Below are 25944 nucleotides of genomic sequence, written 5' to 3'. Positions count from 1 at the left end.
TATAAGCTATCAATTTCACCTTCAGAATGTTTCATCAGCTCAATAGTTAATGATAATATTTCATTAGTAATAAGACAAGGCAAAGATGAAAATAATAACTGCAAACACACACATTTCAGACAAAAAAATCACAGCCCAATTAAAATCATAAATTAAAATTTTGATATCTCCTTCCCTCAGTCTTTTAAAAAGCAATTTGCCTCAACCCCAACACAAGTTGAACCACTTAAATTGCAGTGGCAAAATCAAAGCTTTGCTCTGAATATTGAGAGCTGTGATCTATTTCACTACAAATCTTATAAAATTATCCCCAATTCTAGGACATCCAGCCCCAGCATTAGAAAACCTTATTTTTTTTGTATGATACAATGAATTTTAAACAGTCTGTTATTCTATTGCAACCTTTTTTACTGGCGAAGATCAGTGGAATTGAGCAGAGTGGAACAGACATTGGGAAATTTGTGAGCAGAGTATTTTTTTAAGAGCTCAATTTAAATGGTTAAGTAGTTACAACAGAGTTCTCAGAGGCTACAAAATTATATCTGATCCTTATATGAACTCCTAGTTCACTCTTGTTTTAATCTAAATTCTTTAAACTTGCCATTTGGTAATGCTTAAACCAAAGGAAAAAAAAAGGTCAGGAAAACAAAACAGAACACTGACAGTTTTAAAATATCAACGATTTTTCATGGACAAAGAATAAAACAACTGCATAGTAGACTAAAACCTTCTCAGATAAAAATCAATATTTGTATCCAACTTAGAGGCCAGTTAAGAGAACTATCTGCTTATGACATCAGCCCTAGAAATGTCCCTGTAAATATTCACATTAGTGATGCTTCATCCACCAGTTTCTTATAACCAACATGATCCAATTCAGTAGCTACTACAACTGATCCAAACGGCCCTAGGGGAAATTATGCAAGTTTCTACTCCTAAGCACAGCCATCAAAAAAAGTAAAAACCATCTCTGACCAAAAGAACTGGGTCACAGGATGAGAGGTGGCACCATTCTCTTTAATATCATTAACTCTTGATTTTTAAGGAAACATGGTTCCCATAGGCCTAAGAGAGTTTCTTAAATGTGACCTACATTCAAGCATAATTATCTTTCTTTCCCAATTGGCAAACACACACTACATAATCTTGTTGTAAAATCCCATAATTAATACAGTTTGAATGTTATGAGCCAAATTATCTGACCTAAAATATAGTAAGATACATAATAGTCGAAGACAATTAAAATTGTCTGATTGCACCTTGGCCCTTCCTCCATTACTTTGGAAACAATGGCTTTTCTTTTATGCAACATGATTTATTTGATCAGCATAAGTTAGCCATAGAGTTTGATGAGAGAAGTTAGGACTGTCATATCCATATCAAATATTCAGGATCAGTTTTAAATATTATCAAAAAGTACAATCAAGCTGAAAACTAAAGCAGTGTACTTGATGCCCTGTGGAAATTTATTCTGTATACAGATTACCTGATTTATTTATGCTGTTGTATTTATTTGGTTTTATCAAGTGTTATCTCAGAGACATAGTGTAGCATGAGAGATAAACAAATTTACAAGCATAAAACAAACAATCTCATTAAAAAGTGGGCAAAGAAGGTAAACAGACACTTTTCAAAAGAAGATATACATGTGGCCAACAAGCCTGTGAAAGAATATTCAACATCACTGATTATTAGATAAATACAAATTAAAACCACTATGAGATACTGTCTCATACCAGTCAGAATGGCTATTATTAAAAAGTCAAAAAATAACAGATGCTGGTGAGGCTGCAGAGCAAAGGGAACATGTATACAATGCTGATGGGAATGTAAACTAGTTCAGCCACTATAGAAAGCAGTTTGGTGATTTCTCAAAGAACTTAGAACTACCATGCAACCCAGCAGTCCCACTATTGGGTACACACCCAAAGGAATATAAATCATTCTACCATAAAGACACATGCACAAATGTTTATTGTAGCACTATTCACAATAGCAAAGACATGGAATCAACATAAGTGCTCATTAATGGTAGACTGGATAAAGAGAATGTGGTACATACACACCATGGAATACTACACGGCCTTAAAAAAGAACATGTCCTTTGTAGCAACATGGATGGAGGCCATTATCCTAAGTAAACTAACACAGAAACAGAAAACTAAATCCCATATATTGTCCTTTATAAGTGCGAGCTAAATATTGAGTACACATGGACACAAAGAAGAGAACAGTAGACACTGGGGGTACTTGAGGGTGGAAGGTGGGAGGAGGATGAGGATTGAAAACTACCTATTCAGGTACTATGCCTATTACCTGGGTGATGCCATAATCTATATACAAAACTCTCATGATGTATCCAATTTGTCTATATAACAAACTTGCACATGTACTGCTGAACCTAAATTTGGATCTAATCAGGTCAACATTCACCAGTTTTATTATCTTAAGCTTATCATTTAACTCTCTCAGAATCTCCATTTCTCATTTGTAAAATGAGATAGTGGGGATGCCTATTTACAGAGTTGTTTTTAGAAAAAGCATAATAATTGAAGTAAGTTACAACCTGAAAAACATTTTTTAAATGTTTGACCTGTTTATACCTTAAAATATTGAGAAAATTGTCAGAGAAATGGTACATGCCTAAAGGCACCTTACACAAATGCACTAAAAACATGTGTTTACAAATGAGGTAGACTATAAATAAATAATAAATGTGTGTCTACAAATTTCAGGTCAGACAGATGTGTATTTAAAAATTAACATGGACTGCTGATAAAGATGGCAGATTATGCACATGTATCTATTCTCTTCCATCCAAATGTCTCTTATAATGTTAGTAAAGGAATTCAAATAGGTACAAACTCATAAGGTAAAATAAGAATAAGAAATGGTCACAAACCGATAAAAGATTTCAACAAATTTTTGGAAGATGAAAAGTGGAGACAGGCTAACAGATGAAAAGCATCCAATGGGGTTAGCTTAGAGCAAAATAAATAGGGTGGAGGGTTAGTGACAGCAATGGAGATAGGTTGCCTAGAAGAGCCATTAGATGCTCAGAAATCTGAAAACTGGAATACCATAGGAGTGGGAGTGAGACATAAGGCTAAAATGCAGAAGAAATCCATCAAGTCTATTTATGAAACAGCTGATTTCACCACAATGTAAGTTACAACCCAGTAATGGCATTTGCTTTGCCCTAAAATGTGAACAGAAAACCAAAGATTCCCATACACTTAGAAAAAATTACGATATGAGACACTGTAATCAAGATAAACAGAAAAAGGTGATTCCAAAATAGAAAGCCACATTACAAAAAAAGAGACATTTTTGCAGAAATTCTGACATCCTTAAAAAGATTCAAGAATACATTGCTTTCAGTAGACAAGAACTGGATACCATGAAAAAAGAACAAACTAAGATTAAAAAGGTTTGATCACCATCACAAAAAAGAGAAATACATTTTAAAAATATAAAATTCAGAAGAGTCTCCCGGAAGATGAAATAAAAATAGAAAAAAAGATCAAACCACTCATAAAGTCTTTGCCTGTGCCTATGTCCTGAATGAAAAGCAATGACAACAAAAGCCAAAATTGACAAATGGGATCTGATTAAACTAAAGAGCTTCTGCACAGCTAAAGAAACTATCATCAGAGTGAACAGGTAACCTACAGAATGGAAGAAAATTTTTGCAATCTATCCATCTGACAAAGGGCTATTATCTAAAATCTACAAAGAACTTAAATTTACAAGAAAAAAAAAATCCCATCAAAAAGTGGGTGAAGGATATGAACACACTTCTCAAAGAAGACATTTATGTGGCCAAGAAACATATAGAAAAGCTCATTGTCACTGGTCATTAGAGAAATGCAAAGCAAAACCACGAGATACCATCTCATCCCAGTTAGAAAGGTGATCATTAAAAAGTCAGGAGACAACAGATACTAGAGAGAATGTGGAGAAATAGGAATGCTTTTATACCACTTGTGGGAATGTAAATTAGTTCAACCATTGTGGAAGACAATTTAGCAATTCCTCAAGGATCTAAAATCAGAAATACCGTTTGACCCAACAATCCCATTATTGGGTATATACTCAAAGGATTATAAATCATTCTATTATAAAGACATATGCACATGTATGTTTATGGCAGCACTGTTCATAATAGCAAAGACTTGGAACCAACCCAAAGCCCATCACTTATAGACTGGATAAAGAAAATGTGGCACATATATACCGTGGAATACTATGCAGCCATAAAAAAGGATGAGTTCATGTCCTTTGCAGGGACATGGATGAAGCTGGAAACTATTACTCTCAGCAAATTAACAACAGAACAGAAAAGCAAACACCTCATGTTCTCACTCATAAGCGGGAGCTAAACAATGAGAACACATGGACACAGGGAGAGGAACATCATACACTGGGGCCTGTCAGGGGGTTGGGGGCTGGGGGAGAGAAAGCATTAGGAGAAATACCTAATGTAGAGGACCAGTTGTGGGTGCAGCAAACCACCATGGCACGTGTACACTTACGTAAAAAACCTGCACATCTTGCACATGTACCTTGGAACTTAAAGTATTTAAAAAATAGATAATATTGGTTACTATTTTGCTGTTAAAATAAAAGATCAAGCCAGGAAGACTAACACACAAACAGGAATTATGAAAAACAAGTAACAAAACTGGAGGGAAGCAAATTGCTAATTTGAATTACGCAAGAGCTTCTATTCAGTTGAAAGGCTTAAGATTTCAGACTGGAAGAGCCCACCAGTGGCTATAAAATGACTTCCACCTATGATCATGGCTGAAAGAAAAAAGTAGAAATGAAAAACAGATCATATCATCTGCCAAAGAATGAGAATTAAGCTGGCATTAAATTTCATGTTAGCAAACTAAATGCTCAGGAAAAAGGAATCATGCTTTTGAGGAAAACATATTTTTAAACTATATTCTCTATACTTAATTAAATTACTATACAAGTGTGAACATAGATCACATTTGCGTATACTGATTTTCACACATTAAAGAATCAGAAAAGTTGCATCTCACATACAGTTTCTTAGGATTTGTGTTGAGTATGTCTTTCAACAAAAGGCTGGAGTTCCACAAATGAGGAAAGCAACCTAACAAAGCAGAGACAGTTGTATAGGAGGCCTAGACAACAAGTACAGACAAGAGTAACAGGACGAAGCACTCTTCCAGAAGGAGCTTTGGAAGAAGGAACTTTCTGGAAAAATTTTAACCAAATCTCTGGCTGAATGGACAAAAAAGTTGAGCACATAATAAAGGCAAATAGTACTTCTAAAAAGCCAGTTAACTTCAGAAAAATTAAAAGCTGTACAAGACAGGAAAGATAGCAGCACACTACCTGAGACTGTGATAGACAATACTGCATTATGTCCCCATGTAAACACTATTTATTGATTTACAAAGTTACAGATAAAGACGGTGGAATTACAGTTAGAGAGCAGAAGGCAAGTCTTAACAATCTCAACATTATGGAGGAACAGCAAAAACAGACGGAAGCCAATTGTCAATTTGAATGATACAAGAGAGTCTGGATAGCTGCAAGACAAGATTTCAGATCAGAAGAGCTCACCAGTGGCTGTAAAAAGACTTCCACATAGGATCATGGCTTCAGGAAAAACGCAGAAAGGAAAAGCAGGTCATCTGCCAAAGAATGAGGATCAAGCTGGCATTAACTTTCACATCAGCCATACGAGATGCTCAAGATAAAGGAAGAATGCCTTTTTATTGGGAGATGGAAGTGGGAGAAAAGAACTGAAAAGATGAGGACTCACAATAAATTGCTTATTGGTAAAGGAGCAAATATTTTCTTTAGATAACCAATAAAGATCTAAAATAGAAATATGACTAACAGGAGATATTGAGTAACTTAACTTACATTCTCATCTGTCAGTGCAGGAAAACAAATATCATACACAAAACTAATAACTCAAGCGTTATCAATGTAAGCATATTATTCAGAGATAGAGGTAACTAATAAAAAATGCTATAAAAATTGAAAGTTACATGTGTGAAGAGACATTGAGGATAAGAAGAGTAGGACAAGGAACAACTACTCTTCAGCTCCAGTGATTTTATCTTTTGTTACTGTTGTTATCAAATGGAATTTTCTCATTTGTTAAAATTTTTAAATGGTTGGTATAAAAATTCAAGTATACAAATGTTACTAAGACATGTAATTCACTGTTAGACACAATTGATCAAATGTATGTAAAACTTAGTGACAAAAAGCATTCTTCTACAATATATTTAATGCTGAACATGGTTTCAGAATAGGGAGATGCTCACTTTATTTTGATAAACAGCTGTTAATTCTCAAATGTTCAAACCCAACAAAATGTAAAGTGTTCTCCAGTATCCCCCTCCATTTGGAGACATCTGTGCTCATTGATCTACAAAGGGCAGGGAATGCCTGATTATTTTATTATGTCATTTGCTACTGCAGGAATTATTCATGATCATTTACCAGCAAGTTGAAAACACGTGGGGCTGATATCTTGATTCAGAACCCCAAACCTAAAATGGATACAAGTACGTAGTAAATTTAGAAGCAGATTCTGCTCTACCACCAGCACCCCCGTCGTCTACCCTTAAACACATACAGTTATCACCAGAAACTGTATGTGCATTTTGCGAGGAATGTCCTTTCGTGCAGCAGAGAACAAAGGGATTTTTCTGTAAAATGATACCGAAACCTGATCATTGATGCCTATTCTCTTGCCAGCATCTTGCCTCCTGAATATCATCCCAGCCTATTTTTCTGATATTGTTCTCTTTGGAAAAGAAAGACAAAGATGAGAAGTCCATTTAAAGTGCTCAAACAGTACCCTCTACTGGTTGAGTTTAAGCTGAAGATTTGATGCGTAGCAGGGCTTAGTCACACTAACACATGGCAAAGAGAAGAAAAGAAAGCAAGAGGAAAATTGTAGAGCAGGATGCATAAGAAACATAAACAGAAATCCAGGGCCAGGCACAGTGGCTCACATCTGTAGTCCAAGCACTTCGGGAGGCCAAGGCTGGTAGATCACGAGGTCAAGAGATTGAGACCATCCTGGCCGACATGGTGAAACCTCATCTCTACTAAAAATACAAAAATTAGCTGGGCATGGTGGTATGTGCCTGTAGTCCCAGCTACTCGGGAGGCTGAGGCAGGAGAATCACTTGAACCCGGGAGGCAGAGGTTGCAGTGAGCTGAGATCATGTCTAGCGACAGAGTGAGACTCTGTCTCAGAAAAAAAGAAAAAGAAATTCAGCAGTAATTTTGGTTACATATAAGGAAACTGACATTTGAGGCATCATAGCACATATATAATAATGCAAATGCACTTTAATTACTAATAGAATACTTTGTTCTTGCAAAAAGAATATATTGAGTGACTCTGGATATTACCTTCAAGTTCTTTGTTTTACAAAATGATTCATGAGTTCCCCCAGTGAGTTTCTCTAGTGCTCTGAAAAGTGGCATGACTTATACTCTATCTTTGGGTAACATATTAACTGTGCAAAACTAATAGCAAACTGTTTCTTAGGTCACCAACCAGGGCTCTTCATGATAGCAGAGATACCTGCACTACGTGACATGTTTACAAGTGTTTAGGCAACATTCAAAATTAATTTTTAATGTCTCGCTAATATGCAAGAAACAAGGGTTTGGAGATGGCAAGATTAATTTACCCGAAAAAGAAAAAAATCAGTAACATGTTCTCCAGGGCAGGGGATCTGGAGATCTGTTTTGCTTAATATAGTATAAATGCTTAATAAATTGAGGAGCAATTAAAAACAGGTACAGTCTTACATTTTAGAAGAGTACAGCTAGGATTAGTAATTAGTCATTAATATCTTTTACTAAAAATCAATTAGCTATTCAGCTCTCCCTACCTATCAAGGGGGTAGAGATCACATCCCATTCTCACTAAGCACTGGTAGTAGAGAAAAAAGTCATCAGATTTTTAGACAGTTACATAGCGAGACACCTTACGGGCCTTTATTCAGTTTCCTCCAAAGTAAGAGTGGGGGAAATTTAAATTCGCACAGGCACCAAGCAATAAAGCACATGAATGGCACGCATTGAGTCTGGGAAAAGCATATGATCCTCTTGATCTATCTTTAATTTTTGGTGAGGACAACAATATCAAGAAATAATTCTCCATTATAAGAAAAGCAACAGTGCAAATATGATGATAAACGATAACTGAGGCCTTGCTTTGATGTTAGGGAGACAATTAGGAGTAGGAGGAAGATTGATGAAATGGGGAGTGTGTGCCCCACTTAAACTGGACAGACACAGCCGCGTGCAGTGGTACACGCCTGTAATCCCAGCACTTTGGGAGGCTGAGGTGAGCATATCACTTGAGGTCAGGAGATCGAGACCATCCTGGCTAACGCAGTGAAACCCCATCTCTACTAAAAACACAAAAAATTAGCCAGGCATGGTGGCATGCACCTGTAATTCCAGCTACTCAGAAGGCTGAGGCAGGAGACTTGCTTGAACCTGGGAGGCAGAGGTGGCAGTGAGCTGAGACTGCACCACTGCACTTCAGCCTGGATAACAGAGCGACACTCTGTCTCAAAAAAAAAAAAAGACTGGCCAGATATTTAGCACTTGTCACTGCAGCCATGAAGCCCTAAGGCCCCAGGGTCACCACATCATTTCATGATTCAAGAGGAGCTTGAAATCAAAATATTTATGTAATATTTACTCTGTGGGGCTCAAATCTTTACAAAAGAGTCTGTGAGCCAAAACAGAAAAATCTCGTTACACACCAAACTTATCTCATGGGCCAGCAGTGTGCAACTACCACAGACTCAAAGTACTTTCCTTCTGCCTCAGGAAAGGCATGCCCATCGTTCTTCCAGTAATTTTCTTCTCCCATTCCCCCTGCCTTTCTCCTAGTTAACTACACTCATCCCTCTGATATTGACTCAATTGCCACTGCCTCCAGGAAGTCTTTTCTGATCTCCTAGATTGGGTTAGGCACCCTTGTGATATGATCTCCCACTTTTCTGTATCTTTTCATCATAGCACATAGCAATAGTTTATAATTTTATGTTTATTTGTATAATTATTTCTTTTCTTCTTTACCATGAGATCAGAGGCCATGTCTCTGTTGTTCGTGAGCACATTGCCTATAATAAATAAAATAATTTACCAAGGTATTGGTAAATAATTGCTAAATGAATGGTTAATAACTTAAGCTCTTCATGGACATAGCTGAACTATTCATCTGTGGTTAATATCACATGAACTCTTAGATTTGGGCATTGAAGGTAGGAAGGTCTGGGTCTGAATCTTAGCTAGCCTACTTACTGTCTATGATACTGAGTAAGTTGCTGACTCTACCAGAATTTGTCTCCTTATCTAAAAATCAGTGGACCTCAGATTTATGCAGAGAACATACCTAAATACTTTTATAGTACTAACACATAGTCATTGTTCAATAAATGCTTATTATCATTATCTTTAATACTAATAGTCTACTCACACTGACTGGCCCACACCTCCCTGGGCTCAGTGGTGGGAGTTTGACAGATCTGAAATGATAGTCCCATTTCCATGCTTTTGACCTCAGAACAGCATTCTCCCAACTAATAACAACATTCTCTTACCAATCTAGCTAACTAGACATGAATATCTGTATTCCATTCTGTATTCAAGAAATCAGGCCTGGAAGAGGTCTTACAATCCAGTGTTTTAATCATATAATTTTTTTTTAAGTTAGAAAGATTTATTTATTACCGATATCTTTCCTGATTGTGTAAATGATCTAAATCAATCCCCTATTAACATGGGATATTTATCTTAGGCCCCACAGCCTACCAGGAGAGAGTTACAAACTAAGACAGAACAATGGGTGGACTATCCCTGAGGTAAACCATGTGACTCTCTGACTTAGGATGTCTGGGAAGGAGGCACTAGGTGTGAGTCACGACACTGGAGCCAGGCTCATCTGGGCTCAAGTTTTTTTGTCACCTCAGCTCTGTGGGTCTTGACCAAATCATTAGGCCTTGTGTGTAAAACTAAGCTCATAACACCTGCTGGGAGGGTTGTTTCGAAGATGGAAGAGCGTGTGGAAGGGAGCCTGGCACACGGAAGAGGTGCTCAGTGAATGGCAGCTGCAAAACAAAGCAGGATTTGAGCACTGAACTCATTGCCCACCGCCCCTTCCCCCAAATAAAATTCTGTTTAGTCCACACAAAATAGTACAAACCACAGCAGGCTGGGTTGTGTGCTGTAAATCATAAGATTTCAAACTTATAATGGAAGAAATAAGACCATGTTTGAGACATTTAAGATCATGGATTAGCTGGACCAGAAATTTATGCATTCTGTACAGCACCTTGTCCTCTCCTTCCACTGAAAAGCGGTGAGAAGTCTGACCTCACCCATAGTGCTACTCGGGAAGTCTGGCAGGGAGAGCTGCCAATTACAGTCATTAGCCTACCACGTAGTGGCTGTTGCCAGCATTTATATGCTAAGATCAGGTTGGTACCAGGTTCATCCTGCAATGCAAATCTGGACCACTTTGTAACAAAATGTCCATGAGTCCCACCCTTCATCACTTTCCTTTTTCTTTTTCAATGTCTACATGATCCCAGAGTACATCACACCAGCTTCCCCAGCCCTAGCTTCCCCCTCAAATTGAGCACAATACAGATAATCATTCATTGCTCCCAATTCAGAGCATCCACCGTTCTCAGTTTTACCCACGTGGCAGCACGCCCTGAGTCTGACCCAGGTACCTGTTGGTCTTCCTGACCATGGGAACACAAAATTATAGTCAAATTTATCTTCATTTTCCCAGAAACTGGAACGTAGAAAATACTCATATATGCCCATAAAGGGACTATTTGTGACTGATTTATCAGAGAGGAATTTATTCAAAGTGTTGGGTGATTCCCAGAGTCTCCAGGAAGCCTCAAGATCCAGCCTCCAGATCTGTGTGGCCAGAAACAAGGCCCCAAATAGCACCGAGTGGTGTCACCCCTGCAGAACAGATGCTGCCCTGGCACCACCAATACCACCACCACCTCCTCAGCTGCCTTGACGGTCCTCAGGAGCCAGCTGTGCTCCTGCTGGAAAACAGACTTTTCTCCCTCTGCTCTGTACTAACTACCTTCCAGTTAAAAATCCAGGACATGTGTCCAAGCCTCCATGCAAGGGAAAGTGGAAATGTGGATCTCTAACACTAGCAGCTTCTACCAGGAGATGGCCTCCTGCCCAGCAAGACTTACAAGGTAAAAAGTTTCTCCATGGGACAGGGTTCAAATGCTGGGCAGCCAGAATTATAACACAGCCAATCATAACTACACCCACTTCTGAGCGTTGACTGGAGTCCAAACTGTGTGATGTTTGGTTTTCTTAGTGCTTACTACAACAGCTAAAAATGACAGTGCTCAATATCTGTGTAATGGAATTAGGATTTTAAAAAATGAACAATGAATCTAATGCCACTGAGTATCTTTTCCTCTGGGTCCCATGACATCCACTTCGATTCCTCGTGTTGTCCTAAACTTTTAAAGTGGCCAGACTCAGGCTCGTTCTGCAGCACGGACTGGATGCTGAGAACAGCACGCAGTGGGCACACCAGCCGCACTCGATCCCCTTCCGCCAGCCTGGTTGACTGGCCAGAGCCCCAGAGCTGCCTGGCTCCCCTGTTTTTTGGCTTCATCTTTTCCATCCCCTTGCCCTTTGGACTTGCTTACTGCATTTGGCTCACTTACCTTCTGACCCTGGGCACTCTGCAGTGTTTCTCAACAGGGGCGTTGGTGCAGAACAGTTCTTTGCTGAGCTGAACTGTCCTCTGTGTTGCAGGACTTTTTAACATCACCGGCACTGCTCATTAAAGGTTAAAACTGTTCTATGGTCATGGGATGAAGATCCCCAGTGGAGAAGCCCTGCTTTATAAAGACTGCTATGGGCGTGGTGGCTCACGCCAGTAATCCCAGCACTTAGGGAGGCCGAGGCGGGTGGATCACAAGGTCAAGAGGTGGAGACCATCCTGGGCAACATGGTGAAACCCAGTCACTACTAAAAATACAAAAATTAGCCCGGCATGCTAGTGCATGCCTGTAATCCCAGCTACTCAGGAGGCTGAGGTAGGAGAATCACTTGTGCCCGGGAGGCGGAGGTTGCAGTCAGCCAAGATCACGCCACTGCACTCCAGCCTGGTGAAAGAGTAAGACTCCGTCTCAAAAAAAAAAAAAAAAAAAGGACTGCTCCCATTCACCCTGGGCTCCTCCTTTGTTGGGTCATCCCTTCCCACTCTGCCCTCTGGACTTGAACCCAGCTACCTGCCCATCTTGACAGTTAGAATTCCACGTGCCTTTGGAAGGGGCAAACTGGATTAAAATTAGCATTGGGAGAACTACTGGGTAATAACAGGAAAGAGTCAGGTAGAACTGAACTTTTTGTTTTTCCTCGGCTATGTGATTTGCACAAACAACTCAGTCATTTTGAGCTCTAATTTCTTCATTTGTAAAATAAGAGGTGTTTTGGGTCATCAAGCTTCCCAGGAGCAGAGCCTGAGATGGGGATTTTTTGTTCAAATGAATTACTGGGAGAGTCCTCTTGGGAGAAGAGAAATGGGGAAAGCAGGTTATGGGAGGGAAAAAAAAACAGTTCAGGCAAGGAAGCTCTGTAAATTACCCTGGAGTTAGCCCCAGCTGGAGATAAGGTACTTGGCCTTTGGTACTCCCAGCTCAGCTAGGCATTGGCTGAGACCTGGAGTACAGATGTGGCTCCCAGTGGCCAAGGGAAGACTTCTCTCTACCCCTCACATGGATGGGCACATATAAGCTTCTTCTCATTGTTTTGCTATTGTAAACAATGCTGCAATGAACATTTAACTTTAGCTAAGCTTAAAGTACATTCATGATGACATGCCTAGGATAGTTTCCTAAAAATGGTATCACTAGATCAAATAGTTTTTACATTTGCAACAATATGCACATTGCCACATTACCTTCCAGAAAGACTATAAGCATTTCTATGTTCCCAGCTTCCATATGAGGATGACTGACTCTTCTTTTGACCAACACTGTGTAACTGTAACCTTTAGTAGCAGAAATGATGCATGATGTTATTTTCAAATATTTCAAAGGAAACACTCATGGTTTAAATTCTGCTAATTGCTAACTAATTTTCTTCTGTGTTTATAACATTGGTTAACATAGACACTTTGAAAATATTGGCCTAAAAATTATATCTGAGAATACATTATAATTAGTATACAATTTTATTTATAAAATAGGATTTTAATAAAAGTTGATATTAATATGATTGATGCTTAGGTTTTAACCTAACTCATGAGATAAACACTGCCAATCCTGTTTGCAGTTCACCCAATAGTTAACAAATCCAAATTTTTCATTATTAATCAAAAATTGAAAATTTGTCCAAGCAAACAGAATGGAAGGAAAGAAAAATCTAAATATACTAGATGAAATGATGATTGCATTCAGTAAGCAGACAAGTAAATTTGGCGTTAGGAAATTTAGAGTTTGTTCCCAGCATTGTCACTGATGTGCTGGCCTTTGAGTAGTTACATAAGTGTACCATAAAACAGAGAAATAGAAATGGCCCCTGCATTTCTACTGTTCTGCACCCTTGGCCTAATATTGCACCAAAGTTTTGTAAGTTTCTTAGAAACTAGCTGCCAAGCACTTTAAATTCTTTGAAGAGATTTTAAAGATTCATAAAATGAATCTCAGTCCACAGGCTCCTGTACTAGTAAAGTACATTCCCCATGGGGTTTTTTTTTCCTTTTTTTTTTTTTTTTTTTTTTTTTTTTTTTGTTTGCAGCCATCATACAGCTTAAGGAATCTCATGTTTCTTAAAAAATTATTGCACTAGAGACTAAATAGGAGACACACAAAGCTGCCCAGTCTCATAACCTACTAGTTTCTGGAAAGCTTCCTCAAGACGGTTTCCTTTTATATGTACCTTAAAACATTTATAATACTTCTCTGTAACAACTTTAAACATTTCTTTTTTTGATCCCAGATTAAGACTTGATTCTATATAAAACATTGTTTTCTGAAGAAACTTGAAAAATAGTACCTGTATTTCCTCAATTTTAAGACACTTTGATTCTGTAACTTGTCTTCAACTTAATGATAACTTTACTGCCATTAGGAAAATGGAAACATTATAATCAAAATATACATATTGAGAAAAATTTGCAAACTTTATATATGATAAAGGGTTAATATCCAAAATATATAAGGAACTATTACATTAGTCCAGACTGGCTTAGAGTAGAGGACCTTACTGGCAGTCCAGGGTCCCAAGTCATTTAGACACAATGCTTCCCCATCGTATCTTCAATGTTTCCATTCCCAAGCCACCAATGGGCCTTTGTCTTGGCCGTGCTCAGGAAAAGTAGGCTTTACAGGGACCCATAGGACGTGCCTGTTCCCAGATGGCTCCCCCAGCCTGCCATACATTCTCTGCCCTGTAGTTATAGCCTCTGAAATCTCCCCTGAGGTTAAGAGCAAGGCATATATGAAATTATAGCTGAAAGGCACATTATCTAAAAGAGATCATTCTTTTGTACATTGCTTAGATGAATTTCAGATTAAATAAATCACACCTATGATTCCGTTCATTTGTTCGTTCTGTTTATTTGTCCCACTTCCTGCAATGACTTTCCCTGTGTACACACCACACATACGCACACACGCGCACACACACACACATGCACACACACAAATGAAATCATTCAGCAAATATTTATTGAGGTTTGCTACAAGGTCAGTGCTGTGTTTAAAGACACTGAGGATAAAGTTGTAGGGGGGAAAAAGCCGTTAACATTTCCCTCAAGAATCTTACAATTAAATTAAAGAGTTAGAGATTGCTTAATTTCTATTAATTATGTAATTGCCATTATTTTTATCAATTGTTTAATTTAATGATTTCAGGAAAAAATCCATAAATAAAATTGTAATCCATCCTCTATAAACCAAGCAGGCAGTATTTTGAATATATGATCAGTTGTCTTAACCTTGTCAGGTGGATCAGGGAAAGCCTTCTAGCCCTGGTGGCAGGTCCCGGGGGTGTTCATTTTAACTGGTCCATGTATAAACCCAAAATCCAAAAGCAGGTCATATAGGTCAAAGTGATGTTTCCAGCTAGAGAGAATGGAACTTTACTATAAAAGATTGTTTATTCTTCTGGAAAATGTCTAAGAATAGGTAAAGGACACAAAGAAAAGTTACAGTATGCAAAAAATTGCATATGTGAGTGCCAGCATCACATTCCCTAACCTGCTGCCTCTCCAGGCCACTGCCCTGGGCAATGGTATGCAGGAATCTCCATGACTCCCTTCATGCAGGACGGCAGAGGCTGGTTGGCCATGAGCATTGAGACACCTGGACCCTGCAAGATGAGGACCATGGAAGAATAGACGGGTCAGGCAAGAGTATGACCCACAGGGGAAAATTTGAAAACCATCACTCAAATATAATATTCTCTCTTGCTGTGAGTCTCCATTCTCTATTTTCTTCCTTCTATTTTTGGCACATTATTTTAGGTGCAGTGGGTCTATTTTGGTTTCCTCAAAGCAATATTTTAGCAATAGAACATCTGTCACCTTGAGAGCCTGAGCGGAATCTCAATGTTCTTCATCATTTTGTAACTGAATCCTAATGAATCAGACACTGACTCTGTTAGTAAGTACCTAAACTGTGCAGAGTGCACAAAATTAAAAAGATCATAACCCCCAGTACCACACATGCACACAGACATTGTTCTTCCTGTGCCATGTGACAAATCGTATTACAGATGCATCCCAAAAGGATACACATCAATTATCTCATTTTATTTCTCTTTATTGTTATTTTTCTTTTTGTCATTTTAATCCATTTTTTGGAATAATTGACAATGTTCTTTCCTAACAAGCAGCATTTAAAATATTTGTTTTTGGGAAACAACATTGATACTGAATTTTCTACTCTCAAGTACTTTAAAAATCAAGTGAGTTACAGAGAATATGTAAGTAACACAGAGGGCTCAGTCATTGCACAACTGTGAGATCTGGCCACAGATTTAAACTCTCTGAGCCTCAAGTTCCTCATTTACAAATAGGAGCAACAATGCATGGCTCACAGGACTACATAAGAACTAAATGAGATCACGTCTGTAAAGCAGATAGCACAATGCATGGCAAACAGGAGGTGGCTACAACATGTCAGCCCCTCCCCCTTTCCCTTCAGCTTACTGAGGTCTCTGGAGAAGACAGCAAATAAACACAAATGGCATGGTGAATTCTAAATGTGATTTTTTAAGACATAGGGTGTTTTAGTTTCTAAAACAACCGTTGTACATCTAAGAATAGCTCTGTTTATGACTGTGTTTTTTAATCCATCTGGGTTCATTCAACCCTCATGTACCAGTTAGTCTTTCACATTAGGTTTACATTTTATTTTCCCCAAGGAAGTCTTCTCCAGGCACTTCAGCTCACGATGATCTCTCCCTTTCTTAAATCCTCCCCTTACCTGTGAATGCATTAAGCAAAACCTCACCTTTGTGTGGGGTGTGTGTGTGTGTGTGTGTGTAATTTTCCTTAATCAATTTGCTTAGCTAGGGGAGCTACCCCTTTGTGTTTTTGGAACTCCACACAGTACCCTGCATTCAAGTAGATCCTAAAGATATGCTTGCTGGTGGATTAGTTGGTGATTAGACGGAAAAGGACTTAGCTCCTTTGTTCTAACTATGTAACAGTCTTGCATTATCTGGAATTCATTCAGGGGAGCAGGACTTTCTCAAGGAATTCAACTGCTAATTCTCCAACAGCTCCCAAATGGTACAACTTGGAGTAGTTGAGGAGGAATCACCCAGGATCTGTGATTTGAACCAGTCTGAGATCTACCATAAATTAAACAGCTTAGTTCACTGCTCCCCTAGCTAAGCAATGAGCAGTGTTTCTTCTCCACTGAAAATAAAAACATTTGTCCAGTTTAGTAAATGTCAGCCCGGCAGCAGGAAGAACAAAATATCGAATGCCATTTCCATGAAGCAAAGTTACTGGGCCAACAGCAGATGCATCCCTTGGCATCAGGCGAAACTCATTATGTTAGCAGCCGTAGCACCAGAGATCAAGAGCACACAAAGCCCACGCTTTCAGGGCTGGTTAAAAAGACCCATCTATTGTCTCTGGCAGTCAGTGCTGGAGATAAAGTATCCTGGAGACTCAATGTTAGGCAGGCTGGAAATGTGTGTGCCAAGCCAAAATGAAAGCAAGGCTGCACAATGGTAACTACTGAAGGAGCAGCTGGTCCTGGTGGCACCAGACTGTGACTTTCAGCCCATGTCATCAACACTTGTCCATAGGGTAAACATTTTCTGAAGAGGTGCCTGTCAGTTTCCATTTATTTATAAATAAGTGAATGAATAGCATCCAACTTACACAATTTTCATGGTCTTTTTTTTTCCTTTTAAATTCCGAGGGCAGATGAGAAACAGCACCATGTAGCAAAGTGATAGCACAAGGAGAACGCAGCTCTGTCCTGGAAGGAGGGTTGACGACTGACGGATGATACACATTGAGTCAATGGAATGAGGCAGTTGCAGGCTATTGTTGGAACAAAAGGAGGTCAAGTTTTATTCTTTCTCCTGCTGGGACAGAAAGAGTTGATCACAACTTTTCTTTAAAAAAAAAAAAAAAGAAGAAGAAGAAGAAGAATGCATTCCTAAATCAAGGCATCCTGGGGCAGTGAGAACAATCACAGCACTCCTCAGCTACACTATCTCTGTTGGTTGACAAATACGGCTGACCTTTTAAGTTAAACTTGCAATCTTCTTGGGCTTGAGCTGCCACTCTAAGAAAGTTCTTTAAAATGCTGATTAGCCACAGGCATTTCATTTTATTAATTTCCTCTTGGAAATATCAAAATGACTATAAAAAGACAAAACTGAATACAATATAATGTTCTTTATGGACATTTATAGAATGCAGTGATCACAGAGTAGGTTTCCTGTCTATAAAAATAGCCTTGGAGTTCCCTTCTTACCAGCTCTCTCTTCAAAACAAAAAATTAAAATAATTAAGGTATATCAAATTCATCTTGGACCAAAAGGTAAACTGGAAAGATACAAAAAGGTGGAGGATTAAATAAATGCACCTTCTCTGAAACAAGTGATGACATTTTCTAGGCCCAATTCTGACAACACAGAGCTTCCTTTTGCAAAGCAGCATGCTACACAACCAACAGCCTGATGGGCCTTTGGGTTGAAATCTCAGCTGATGTCTCCTTGCCAAGTGTGGTACAATGATTGCATTAATTCTCCAGTTACTCACTCCTTCCTGTATCCAGGTTCTGGCTCCCATCCCAGCCATGTTACTTTCTCTGACCAAAGGGATGGTATCAAATATGTCACAAGCAAAGAGTTTAAAAATTGTGAGTTTCCATTTGTGTCTCTGTCCTCAGCCACTGCCCTAAAAATATTCCAGAGCTAGCCTACTGGATGATGAGAGGCAACTGGAACATAGATGTGACCACCTGATCATCTCAACCTAAACAATCTCAATCTGCTGACAGTCAGCTGACTTCTAGGCATAGAAGTGAGCCCAGCTCAGGCTAGAAGAACTGCCCAGCAGAGCTCAGCCTAAATCACTAATCTGCAGATTTGTGAGCTGAATGCTTATTGTTTTAAGCCACCAGGTTTTGTGGTTATTTATTATGAAGCACTATTGTGGTAAAAGATAACTTATATACTATATGATACTGGGTGAATCACTTTACCCTAACAAGCTTTAATTTTCTTTAATATTCTTATATGCAAAATGAGTGCACATTAACTTCTTCTCAAGGTGGCTATCATTAAATTCATTAAATTAAATAAGGTATGTGAAATTAGCGCTATCCCTGACACATAACTGGCATGTAATCAATGAGAGTTCCTTCTACGCCTCACATTCTTCCTTTAGATCTCTCTCATCAGAAGAAATGCCTTCTTAATGTCCTCAATATTAGTCTCCATTCACCATAGACACCACATGATTCATAGTTGTACACTGTTTGGAGCTCTGTGGTGGCATCCATGGGGTACGGTGGCAACATTAAACAGAAGGACTCTTGTGATAGCTGGAAAAATCCTACAATGTGCATGAAATTTCCCAGGTTATTGCAAAGATTCTGTTTACTCCAGATCACAGCTCCAGGTTGAAGCCCAGAGAAGTGGCATGGACTTTCCCCTTCCTGAAGGCTGTCTCTGAAGATAGAAGCCTACTTTTCATTGTTTTACTTATTCACTCCTCTAATAATGTTTCTTGGATAACCTTTCACATGAACTGCTTGTATCCAAGTTTTTGCTGAGGTCTGCTGAAGGAAAATTCAAACTTCAGTAATCCAGGAAACCTATCTTTGTATGAAACCAACCTGAAATCCCAGATTCAAGAGGTAGATCTAGCAAGAATATGAGACCAGAATCATACCATCCTTTGAATAATATTTGATGAGTATAGACATTGAGATCACGATGCCCACAAATCCATTCAGGCCTTCAGTATCTCCCTTCTGAGATTTTGTAGTAATCATCTAAGTGGTCTTCTTCCTTTAAGGTTTTCTAACTTCTCTTCACTATTCCTTCTATATTCACCTCCATACCACAACACAACTGCCATGTGGCTTCCCTCCTAAAAAATTATTAGATGCCCCCACATCCTCATGATGAGTTCAACCTCCCTAGAATAACATGCAAGACCTTTCTGATCTGATCATCCCTGTCTACCTCTCCTGCCTCATGCTTTACCACTTCCCTGTACCTCCCACTTTGGCCACACTATGTAACTTGCAATTCCTGACTTTGTATGCTGTTATATTTAAGTGAACTTATATAAGCTATTTCCTCAATCTGAAATCTCTTCCTCACATATACCTACTTGCTGAACCCCAATTCCTCCTTCAAAACCATAATCAGGACATGGAATGTATTTGGGCAGTCATATCCACTCTCCTGCTGACTGTTCTTAAAAACATATCTCTAATCCTTCCAATTCCTTCCACGCCTACCCCACCACCTGTGTCAGATCTTCCTTTCACAGCATCATGTATCTGCCCTCATTGCCTTTCTGCGAGTTTTAAGTTTATATTACATGCAAGGTTAATTGATTAAAGTCTCTCTCCTTCTGTAGATGGTAAATTCCCATAATAAAAGTGCCAAGTCTATATTCAGTCAGTATAAATGCAGTTCTTAGTACAGAATATGGCAAATAGTAAGCATTCAATAAATATTAGTCAAAGTAGTGAATCTCTCCCTTCTATTCACAAAACTTCACCCTCAAATCACTTCCATCATCTCATATCTAGTGCTCTATAGCAACTTTGGGCTTATATGTTAACTTCCCATATGTAATTGTGACCTTAAGGGTCCCAGGGACTTCATACAGTGCTGAGTAAGAATCACTATTTGTTAAGGTAATCTACTAGATTAAGGTTTCTGAAAGTTTAAGACCATCACTCATAGAGAAGCAGCCTCTTCAGGCAAGCTTGGGAAGTCAAATAGGACTTCAGTCAGCAGAGATGACGGCTTAAACATGGTTTGATAAAATGCAAAATGCAAGTAAAAGCAACTTGTATAGAAAATAGTAAGTTGTTGTCTGGGTGCAGTATCACCACTGTAACCCAAGAACTTTGGTAGGCCAAGGTTGATGGATGACTTGAGCCCAGGATTTTGGGACCAGCCTAGGCAACATGGCAAGACCCCACCTCTACAAAAAATATATAAATTAGCCAGGAGTGGTGGTGTGTGCCTGCAGTCCCAGCTACCTCAGTCTCCCGAGTAGCTGGGACTGCAGGCACACTTGAGCCCAGGAAGCAGAGGTTGCAATGAGCCAAGACGGTGCCACTACACTCCAGCCTGAGGGACAGAGTGAGATTCTAAACTGAGAAATAAGGTTAATAAGTAAGACAGATTAAAGAACAAAATATTGCTTTTATTATTGATGAAGTTGATATTAGAGAAAGTGGTTTATGCCTAAATAAGAAACACAAATGGACTTTCATATACTAACTCAGAATTGAACTAACCATCCTGCAAGTGCTGGTCTGGAAAAGCATCCTCAGAGAGGAGACAAAAGTGCCTGCTGCCTGCAGGCAGCTGTTTCCCAAGAAAAAGAATAGAAAGGGGCATGCCCACTTTCTCCTCTGAACTCCCCAATCATATCAGGTGATTCCCCCTATCCTGGCGCAAATGCAGTGAGGATCTGACGGAGGAGGCAGGCTGTTATGCTAATGAAGCTCACTCCACATAGGATGTGGATAATTAATAATCCTTCCTAACAACTTATATCAAAGATCAACAAATGATAGCTCATGAACCAAATCCTGCCTGCTGCCTATTTTTGAGCAGCCCCAAACTAAAAATGATCAAAAAAATAAAAAATAAAAACTCTGGGCCAGACATGGTGGCTCACACCTATAATCCCAGCACTTTGGGAGGCTAAGGAGGACAGATCACTTGAGGTCAGGAGTTTGAGACCAGCCTGGCCGACATGGTAAAACCCTATCTCTACTAAAAGTACAAAACTTGGCTGGCATGGTGGCACACCTCTGTAGTAGTCCCAGATACTCAGAAGGCTGAGGCAGGAGAATCGCTTGAACCCAGCAGGCAGAGGTTGCAGTAACCCGAGGTCACGCCACTGCACTCCAGCCTGAGCAACAGAGCAAGACACTGTCAAAAAAAAATCTGAAGGATAACATTTCATGACACATAAAAATTATACTGCTCACCTATTTTCGTTGGAAGATCTGCTTCACTTTAGCTTATCTATTTCTCCTCACATCCCTCTGCTTTTTCACTCTTCTGTTTGGCTTGTCTTCCTTCTGCCTGGGGACTAGGTCACATCCATTGTTTAATCCCATCTCCATTCCCACTGAAATCATTTTCTCTGTGTGGACAATGCTCAGTTCTCCCTTTCACTCAAGATATATTTCATCTTGAAATTTTAGCTCTATTTCTCAAGGTATCATCTCAACTTCTCCACCAACTTTTACTGCTAACGTTTTCAAAAGCACATAAATTATGCTTAATCTACTCCACTTCATCATTCATTGACTCTTTTTCAGTTCCTTCTATTCTTAAATCACCACATGTGGAATGGTTGAAGGACAGAAGGATGTTTAGCTTGAAGAAGAGAAGGCTCAATTTTGTCATGCAAGGTGTTAAAATATTGAAAGGCTATCTATCAGGTGGGAGAAGGATCACCTACCTGTCTTATAAGCCTAAAGTGGAAAATGGGAATCAGCAAGTAAAGCTATAGTGAGGCAAATTTCAATACAATATTAGAAAGAATTTTATGTCCACCAGAATTATCCAGGGATGAAGTGGGCTGCTGTGGGTAACAGCAAACTTTCTATTACTAGAAGTATTCAAACTTACATTTGATTGTTGTAGAATTGATAAAAGCATTAAGTGAGCTAATAGACCAGATGGGTGCTTCTGTATGCTGAAATTTTTGTGATTATCAGAAACAAAGCCATTTTTCAAGTTCATGTTATTTTGTGTGTGTGTTATATATATATAAAAATAGGCCAGGCATAGTGGCTCACACCTGTAATCCCAGCACTTTGGGAGGCCGAGGCAGCAGATCACAAGTTCAGGAGTTCAAGACCAGCCTGACCAACATGGTGAAACCCCGTCTCTACTTAAAATATAAAAATTAGCTGGGCATGGTGGTGTGTGCCTGTAATCCCAGCTACTCAGGAGGCTGAAGCAGGAGAATCACTTGAACCCAGGAGGCAGAGGTTGCAGTAAGCCGAGATCATGCCACTGCATTCAAGCCTGGGCGACAGAGTGAGTTTCCATCTCAAATAATAATGATAGTAATAATAATACTCTTATTTTATTATGAGAGAGTCAGGAAAATAGGAAAGAGTGCATTGTTGAGTCAAAAAGTCAAGTTAAAAGTATACACATTGGCCAACAATGAAATAAAAAAGGGAATTAACAGGAGTTAAATAGAATGAATATTGAGCCATGGTGAGCCCTGGGTGTAGGAAAATGTGGACAGTCTCAAGGGTTAGTGAGTTTTTCCAAGAGTGTTTAACAACTCAGTGTTTTCCTACATCAACCCTCACCCCATGCACCCCCAAATGCAGGGTCCAGAGAGATTGCATTACCGATTGCTGTAGGGGTGGGAGGGTGGGGAACCTGAGAAGCTCATTGCGCAGAAGACAGCAGTGGCTCTTTGTCTCCAGTTCCAAGCATAGGTGTGCTTCTGTGTGTACAGATCCTCAAGTGTATGTCCCAATAGAAACATTCTACTTTATGGGCTTATTAAAGAATCTTAATGCCTTCTAAAATTGCCAAACCCTTATAGACGCCCAGTATTCAACAATGTGAACTACCTGACCTATTCAGTCAGAAATAATAGAAAATATATTAAAAGCACTACCTTTTCATGCTCTTAACATAATGCTTTGTATTTCCAATGCATCCCAGTAGATTACTGTGAATTGCTTTGTAGGCACAAAATTCTCTGTTTGTTTTCCCTCCTACTGTACACTATAATCTTTGAAAGTGTATTTATCAAAAGATGAAGGCACTTGTTTCTCCCCCAGCCTTCTCTGGAGGAGCACTTAACAGCGTGTCAGAAAGCCTATGTTTAAAGTCGAGTTGACCTCCCTGGTCGATTTCCCACCCCCGTGATTGCTGTCTTCTAATTTTCATCACAGTTTCCACCTTACTCTCTGCTCCACTGACTCTCTAAGCTATCTTCCTGTTACCTGTACTAGAATACTCCCAACCCTCTTGACACCCCCATGTTCAATAGTCATAACTCTTTGGAGTGCTGTGTCTCTGTGAAAGAAGAGACTCGTCAGACCCAAGACTTTCAGGAGATTTTATGACTGTAAAGGCACCCATGCCTCCACAGGAACAATGATTATCTTCGCCAGCTCAGCTAGCAAAACAGACCTTTTCATGACAATTTATACATGAAAAGGAAAAACAACTTTTCCCATCTTGCAATGGTGAGCTTCTCCTTTAAGTGTGTTTTTGAAGAGTCTCCTACCATTTTCTCCCCAAGAACTCTTAACATTATTTGACATTCACCTCAGCATCTTGCAACGTGGGTCCAAGAACAGTAAACCAAAATAACCAAGTAGAGGAAACATACATTCTTTGTTTTTTCCCCATCAAACACTTGCTCACTTAGAGCATCCACTGGTGAAAAGCTAGGTACCTCCAGCTGGAGAGGAAGAAAGCACAGGGAAACCAGGATGGAATAAAAGTGAATTTTCTATATGGACAGAATGGCAGATACTTTGTTTGAATAGGGAGAAAAAGAAAAAGAAAAAGAATAGCTTCAAAGGTACTCTGCCTTCAAGCAGAGTAGTCAGCACATTTCACCCCATTTTAACTGAATGTAGCCTTGCAAGTCCACAGATCCTCTCCTTCTATTTATTGAGGAAAAATCACAAGAGCTTCCCAAATTTTTTTTTCTTTGTCAGCATTTTATAAAACATTGGGGACAAGTTCTTTGGACACAGGCAGGCTTGAATTAAATTCAAGCCTTCTCTGCCATTCCTCAGGTGGTGGGCAAGTTCCTTGACCTTTCCAAGGAAGTTTCTTCATTGTAAAAGGGTAAAAATAATGCTGATGTTACAGATATGTTCTGAAATTTTATTTAGATAATGCATCGAAAGCTTCTGGTCCTGTCTTAAGCCTAAAATGGTACATAAAACTCCTGTTCTTGATCTGTGTTTTATAACGTGGGCCAAGTCATGTGTTTAATAAGGTTAGGATTTTTTCTTTCTTTGTTTTCATTGCTAGAGATATGGAAAAGAATAAGAAAATAAGCATGGGAAGAAGCCATGGGGATAACAGGGCTTTGAGGGTAAACTAATACACATACATAACTAAAAGGACTCCTACCAGTATAGGAACTACTGGAACAGTCTCCTAAGGGTCCTTTATTTCTAGATTCTGCCTATGATCTATACCAGTGTTACTTCGAAACACAGTAAGTGCAATCCAGTAGATGTGCAAAACAGTCAATGGGGGGAGTGGCATGGGAGAAAACACTGGAACGTCTGTATACATTCACTTTTATCTAAGAAAATAAGAGATTAAGCTTTTCTGATGTTTCATATGGCATGGCACTCTCAGTCTCTATGTTAGTAGTGATCACCCCTCACATAGGATATGTGGGAAACCTTGAGGGAAAATGGGAGTCTATCAGAGGATAGTGATCAGGATAGTCCATCAGAGGAGTGAACAGTGGTCCCCTAACACTTTCACTTCTTTAATCATTTATGATATATGCCCAGTGGAGTGAATATGTTTAACTATTTGTCTCATTCTAACTTGCTGAAAAATCATAAAATAAGTGAGAAACTTTTTTAAAGACTCTGAAAATAAATCATGGGTCAAAGATAACACAACAAAGCAAGCCACATGAGTAGAAAAAGTCGACTGTTCTCTACTTTGTCTCCACATTACAATCTATGGTATAATATGATTCTATTACATACTTAATAATTATCATTAGATCTAACAAGAGATTAGCTCACTTCAAAAAGATGATTTGGAATATGGATTTATATATACCCTCCTTAACAATGTCACCCTAGGTATGTAATAAAGCATTAGCTGTAATGTTTTGTGAGACTTAAAAACTAAGCAATCACAACTCTAACAGTGTAGCTGTATTAGTCCGTTCTCACACTGCTATAAAGAACTACCTGATAGTGGGTAATTTATGAAGACAAGAGGTTTAATGGACTCATAGCTCCACAGGCTGTACAGGAAGAATGGCCGGGAGGGCTCCGAAACCTTACAATCATGGCAGAGGTCAAAGGGGAAGCAAGCATGTCCTACCATGGCCGAGCAGGAAAGAGAGTGAAGGGGGAAGTGTTACACACTTTCAAACAACCAAATCTCGTGAGAACTCACTTACTATCCGAAGAATAGCAA

General features: G+C 39.1%; 1 long non-coding RNA gene across 1 annotated transcript in view; it reads right to left on the bottom strand.

Moving 5' to 3' along the window:
* Positions 1 to 11902, bottom strand: part of CLLU1-AS1 (CLLU1 antisense RNA 1) — a 175163-nt gene extending 163261 nt beyond the window's left edge. The window contains exon 1 of the long non-coding RNA XR_013521954.1: positions 11751 to 11902. This is a non-coding gene — a long non-coding RNA (CLLU1 antisense RNA 1). The remainder of the gene's footprint in view (positions 1 to 11750) is intronic.
* Positions 11903 to 25944: the final 14042 nt, after the last annotated feature.

The sequence above is a fragment of the Callithrix jacchus genome, chromosome 9 (genome assembly GCF_049354715.1).
Source record: "Callithrix jacchus isolate 240 chromosome 9, calJac240_pri, whole genome shotgun sequence".
Taxonomy (NCBI): Eukaryota; Metazoa; Chordata; class Mammalia; order Primates; family Cebidae; genus Callithrix; species Callithrix jacchus.
This window is presented reverse-complemented; position numbering and strand designations above follow the sequence as displayed.